Raw genomic sequence first — 5,972 nt, 5'->3', positions numbered from 1 at the left:
CGCGCCCCTCACCGCGCTCAGGTAAGGTTTTCAAACGCCCAAGGCAGCTCTTGGGTCTCCAGCCTGGAGTCGGCCGCCGCCGGGCCGGGCTCGCCCTGCTGGTCCGGGCGCCCCGCTGTCGCTGTCCCGCGCGGGCTGGCTGTGGCAAGGTGGAGGCCCTGCTTGCCCAGCCGGTGCCGCACCGCTTCCAGGCAGCGCCGGCCCCGGCTCCTCCCTGGGCATCTGTCCCCAGACCCAGCTTTGAATCGGGCTGCTCCTCCCTCCGGCTTCTCTCCGAGGAGCTCGGCTTTGTGTGGGCTCCGGGGGCTGAGAGCTGAGGACCGCGGTTCAAAGCCAGCCCGGGCAGGAAAGTCCTTGAGACTGAACTCCAATGACCCACCGGAAGACCGGAAGTGGCGCTGTGGCTCAAGTGATAGCGCTCTTGAGCTGAAGAGCGCAGGGACAACACTCAGGCCCAGAGTTCAAGCCCCACGACCGACCAAAAAAGAAAAGAAAAAGCATGAGACAGAGAGCGGCCCTGGGCCGCGGGGCTGGGGGCGAGGCCGGGAGAGGCGGCGGACGGCCAGGCGGTGAGCTTTCCCCTCCACAGCCTCCGTGGTGGACATTTGATTCTGGTTTTTCTGGCATGGGGCTGTGTGCCAGGCCTCTGTGTCATCACCCGTGGTCCTTTATTGCCGGTGAGGTACTGCTACAAGTCTCCCGCTTTTTTGGTGGGATGCTGGTCTGTCCCTAACCTATGTGTTGTGTACCCAGTGGGCCAGCGGTGGCAAGATAGTGGGGTCTCCGGAGGGGCCAGAGCCCCACTCCACATGGCTCTGCAGGACTGGCCAGCAGAGAGCGAAGCCTGAGCCGGGTGCTTGTGTGCAGAGATGACTAGGCCACCCCCACCCCGAGGAAACTGCAGCGCAGGATGCACAGTTAGGGGAAGTAGGGCGGGACTGATGGGCTGGAGGCAGGGGGTTCTTTTTGGGAGTAGACTAGCTGCACACGTGGACTCAGGCCTCCCTTTTCAGGGCTGGTGACTCTGACTGCCCAAGAATCTTGGTCTTTACCCATAGCTCTGGCCAGCGGAAGTGAGGACCAAGCAGGACAGGCTCAGCAGCCTGGGTCCCCACTGCTTCTCAGGCAGTAAGCTGCTAAGTCAGTAAACTGATTTCCTGGAGCTCCAATTGGGCACCCTGCCCAGGACAGCTGGGAAGGTGGCTCAGTGGTAGAGTGCGCTTGCCTTGCCTGCATGAGGCCCTGGGTTCCATTCCTCAGCATCACATAAGCAAAAAGAAAAAAGCCAGAAGTGGCGCTGTGGCTAGCCTTGAGTGCTAGCCTTGAGCTGAAGAGCTGAGAAACAGCGTCCAGGCCTAGAGTAGAGCCCCACCACCGGACCCAAAAAGAAACAAAAAAACCCCCAACAAACTTCCCTGAGTGTGGGCCAGGTCCTGCCAGTGCTAGCGTGAAGACAGCCCTTGAGGGTGGGATCCAATAGGACTCGCTTTTGGGGACATCTGGGGTAAGGCCTGCCTGGCTCAGGGGCCTCTGGAGGGAAAGCACCCAGTTACCTGTGGCCAGGGGAGGGTGTCTCCAGGGCGGCTCCCAGGAGCGGCCCTTTCACCAGCTTGAGGCCCGTGTGGAATCCTCCCTTTTCCCCGTCTCAGTGCTGGAAGCCAGACAGCAGTCCCCCACTCTGGAGGAAGGTCTGGGCCAGCAGAACCCTCTGGGCAAGTCCCATCCGTCAGCTGATCCTCCAGGCTGGGGAGAGGGAGGTGGCGGCTGTGTCCTTGCTGATGCTAAGCACTTAAGTGGGCAAAAGGACCTCCCAGGGACTGGGGGGAGGGGAGGGCAGTTATTCTCGGATGTGGGGAGGGTAGAGTTTCAGGTTTGTTTATGCTGTCCGAGGCACCCTGCTGCCAAGGGTGGGGTGCCGGCTCAGCACTGACAGAGTGTCTGGCCAGCAGGGTCCTCAGATCCCCTGTTCTGTGTCTGGGGTGGGCAGGGACACCTGTGCTTTTTCCTGGGAATCCAAGGAGCTAGGGTGCTGAGCATGCCAGCCTACACACAGGAGGGTAGCGCACACTGACTGCTGGCTGGCTGGGGGTTGTACAGGCCACAGAGTTGCTGCTATTAATATCTGGAGTATAAGCTTCAGCTGAGTGATCCTCTTAGGCCTATGGTCTTGGCCTCTGAAGCTGACAGTGAGTGTGTTTCCTTGCTGCTTTTGGACTTCTGGGGCCTCCAGCTATTGTGCCCACTCTGGCACGTGGAGGCTGGCATGTGGAGGCTGCCTCTGTGGGGGGTGGAGGGCAGTGCGTTACCTGCAGGGCTGCCTGTAGGCGTGTTCCCTCCCATGGAGGGCCAGCTCAGTTGGCTGGAGCTCCTGAGCTGTTCTTAGGGGTGGCTGTGGGTCTGAGGTAGTAATACCCACCCTAACTGCCAACGCCTAGGCCATACACACCTGGGCCCCACTGCTGTCAGGAAAACCCACCTCTGGGACCTCTGGGCCCTCAGCCATGAGCAGCCCCCCAGCTTACCCTGGCATCAGGATCTCGGGGTGCTGGACCCTTGGAGCAGAAGGCAGGTGAGTTGCATCAGAGTCCTGCTGATTCGAATCCACTCCCACAGAGAGCTGCCACTCGACCTTGGTGCATTCTGCATGTCTGTGGGTATCAGGAAACAAACAGGCTGGCGGGCACTCTGGAGAGTTGTGCAGAGCTTGGGCTGCAGGCGTGGCTTAGGCTGGGGCTGTGGGTGATAAGGGTTTCTTATATCTGTGGTGACTCTGTCCTTTTCTTTGAGATTCTTTTCTGGTCAGGAGCACCCTCGTTCATCTGTAGAAATAAGCTCCTTTGAAAGTTTTGATAGTGTACGGTCCTAGTAAACACGTGGAGGAAAGCCCTTAGATACCTAACAGTAAAAAAGAAAAAAAGGAATAAGAAATAAGATCCTTTGTATAACTTTCTCCATTCAAGGAGTACCTTTGTGGAAAAGTCGGGTGGAGCTTTGTCCCTGGCTTCAAGAGGCAAAGACTAATTTGGGGGAAGGCAGTGGAGCTGCATTTGGTGCAGTCAGACCCAGGCTGGTGGTTTAGCCCCCATTACAAGGGAGGTGTGGGCCGGCAAAGTTCTGGCAAAGCCCTCCCCGTCTGCTTGTGCCTGAGCACCTTTCTCAACAGAAGGGTTTGCACTAGGTTAAGAGCCTCAAGAAAAACCTGTGGCTGGGCACCGGTGGCTCACACCTGTCATCCTATTTCAGTTTGAAGCCAGCCAGAGCAGGAAAATGTAAGACTTTTTTTTGTTTTTGTTTTTGTTCAGTTGTAGGACTTGAGCTCAGGCCGGGATGCTGTCCCTTTGCTTTTTTGCTCAAGTCTGGTGCTCTAGTCCGTTGAGCCACAGCGCCACTTCTGGTTTTCTGGTGGTTAATTAGAAATAAACAGTTTCAAGGCTTTCCTGCTTGGGCTGGCATTGAACTGATCCTTAGAGCTTAGCCGCCTGAATATCTAGCTACCAGTGCCCAGCTTTCTGTGAGACTCTTATCTTGAATTAAGCACCCAAAAAAAAAAAAAAGCCAGAATGGAGCTGTGACTCAAGTGGTAGAACACTAACCTTGAGCAAAAAGCAGCTCAGGGACAGTGCCCAGGCCCAGGACCAGCACATACACAAACACACACACAATCTGTGCTAGTGTTCATGGGGGACTTGAAGGCTCCCAGGGAACCCTGTATGGTAAAGCCCAAGGGAAACAGGGACAGCTCCGGTTCCCTCCCGTGTCTGTGTTGTCCCTGTGTCTGTTACCACTGGGAGTCCCCGGCCTCCAGGGACAGCCTGCGAGTTTCTGTCAGGAAGCTAGAGGTTCAAGGCAGGGGACAGTTTCCTTTGGATCGTGAGTGCAGCACGGAGAGGAGGCAAACAGCTGGTCTGTGTTCTCTGCCTGCTCTGGCCTCCAGAGCTGCTGGCTCTGCCATCATCTTCCTGTTGCTAAGCTCAGGCTGGGCCACAGGCTCCACCCACTCTGCAGAGCTCTGGGCGCCTGGCTGTCACCACTGGGAGCAGCAGCCCTCGAGCCAGCCTCACAGACCCGTTTGTTTACTTCGGATGGATTAGTGTACCTAGGTAAGCACTCATCTGCCCTCTGTCCTGGGATCTGGGGACATCTAGGCAGGCCTAAGCAGGAGTATGGGAGGTAGCCAGCTCTTCAGGAAGCTCTTTACATCCTGGCCTATTTCTCTCACATAGTGTCCAGCAACAATGCTGTGGGTCCCCACTTAGCCGTCTCAGTACTGATTGTCTTATTTGTGCTCAGCCTCAGTGCCAACAGCTCTGGAGCCACAGACAGCTAATGAGTCCCTCTGCTTACTCCCAAGCTCTCCCGGTGACGGATGATGTAGCAACAGGTGGGCCTGGCTTCCTTTCCCCAAGGACGAGTTCCCATGTTTTTTCAATCAGATGCAGATGGGCCAAGCTGTGTCCACATGTATGTGTCTGAGGATTGCCAGGTTGACTTGTTGCAAGTTAGGCTTCCATTTTTTTGTTTTTGTTGCTGTTGTTTTGCTTTTCCTGTCCTGGGGTTTGAACTCAGTGTCTGGGTATTGTCCTTGAGCTTCTAACTGCTTGAGCCACTTCCAGCTTTTTCTGAGTAGCCTATTGGAAATAAGAGCCTCACAGACTTTTTTGCCCAGGCTGGCTGCGAACCACAGTCCTCAGATCTCAGTCTCTGGAGTAGCTAGGATTACAGGCATGAACCACCTGGCAGGCTTCCTGGCTTGGGTCCCTCCCTGCTGAGCTCTAGGAGTACCTACACACTTAAGTGTTACCAAGCTGGAGACGTTTAAGCTATTCTGAAAACCGGAAGAAGCTTGCCCAGGACCACCATTCTAGGCCACCCTGCTAAAAGAGTGAGAGGTCGCATCTCATCAGACCCTGACGTGTGTGCCTGGCATCCCAACTGTCACAGGAAGCATGAATCCCTCCTGGCCAGGGGATAAAGTAATCACAGAAGGCCAGGCACCAGTAGCGCACATCTATAACCCTAACTATTCAGGAGATTGACGTCTGAAGATTGTGGTTCAGTCTGGGCAGGAGTTAGCCACCAAAAAGTCAGAAGTGGAGCTGTGGCTCAAGTAGAGCACAAACGCTCAGAACCAGCACAAAAACATAAAACAAATTGAGGGACAGCCCCAGGCCCTGTGTACTGGCACCAAAATTAATAAAAGAAAAAAAGAAAAAGCAGAAGGGCTCAAGGTGTGATGGAGTTCAAGGGTCTCAGTTCAGAAACTAGCACTGTCCACAAGAACAGCCTGTGAGTACGTCCAGGCTGTGTTCTAGTGCATACTAGCTTAGTTGCCCCTGGAGATGGGAGGGGTGACGGCAGGATGAACTTCCCAGCGGGACTCAGGGTTAGGGGTTTGTGTTTTGTTTTGAGACAGGACCTTATCCTGTATCCCAGTTTACCTTAAATTCACTGTGTAGCCCAGGCAGGTCTCAAGCTCATAATGCTGGAATCAAAGGTGTTTGCTGTCATGCCCAGCTTCTGGTCTGGGGTTTGATGCCCAAGGGATTGTTGCCTGTAAGAAGTTCTAAAGGTAATGAGTCCCTTCCCAAGATTGGTGCCCAGGGAAATGTTTGCCCCCAGCTTTTCTGTGTGTGCACAGCTTGCTATTCAGGTGAACAGCTTCCATTTGTTTTGGCAGTGCTGGGAATCAAACCCCAGTCTTCTAATGCTGAGCCTCAGCTCCAGCCCTAGATGAGCATTCTGCTGCTGTTTATATACATGGAATCCTGTCTCCTTACAGTTTGCTTTTCTCACATAACTATGCTCCTGTGCTGCCCAGACCTGTAGATCTACCTCGTTCAGCTCAGGTGTACCTGGTATACCTGTAGCTCTACCTCATTCAGCTCAGGTGTACCTGGTATACCTGTAGCTCTACCTCGTTCAGCTCAGGTGTACCTGGTATACCTGTAGCTCTACCTCGTTCAGCTCAGGTG

At 54.9% G+C, this 5,972-nt stretch overlaps 1 protein-coding gene across 1 annotated transcript in view; it reads left to right on the top strand.

Annotated features, from left to right (window-relative positions):
• The window catches only part of Uckl1 (uridine-cytidine kinase 1-like 1), a 13,200-nt gene that overhangs the window by 450 nt on the left and 6,778 nt on the right, over positions 1 to 5,972 (top strand). The window lies entirely within an intron of this gene.

The sequence above is a fragment of the Dipodomys ordii genome, unplaced genomic scaffold (assembly GCF_000151885.1).
Source record: "Dipodomys ordii isolate 6190 unplaced genomic scaffold, Dord_2.0 Scaffold129, whole genome shotgun sequence".
NCBI classification, from domain to species: Eukaryota; Metazoa; Chordata; class Mammalia; order Rodentia; family Heteromyidae; genus Dipodomys; species Dipodomys ordii.
Note: the sequence above shows the minus strand (reverse complement) of the source record. Positions and strands in the feature narration are given on the sequence as shown.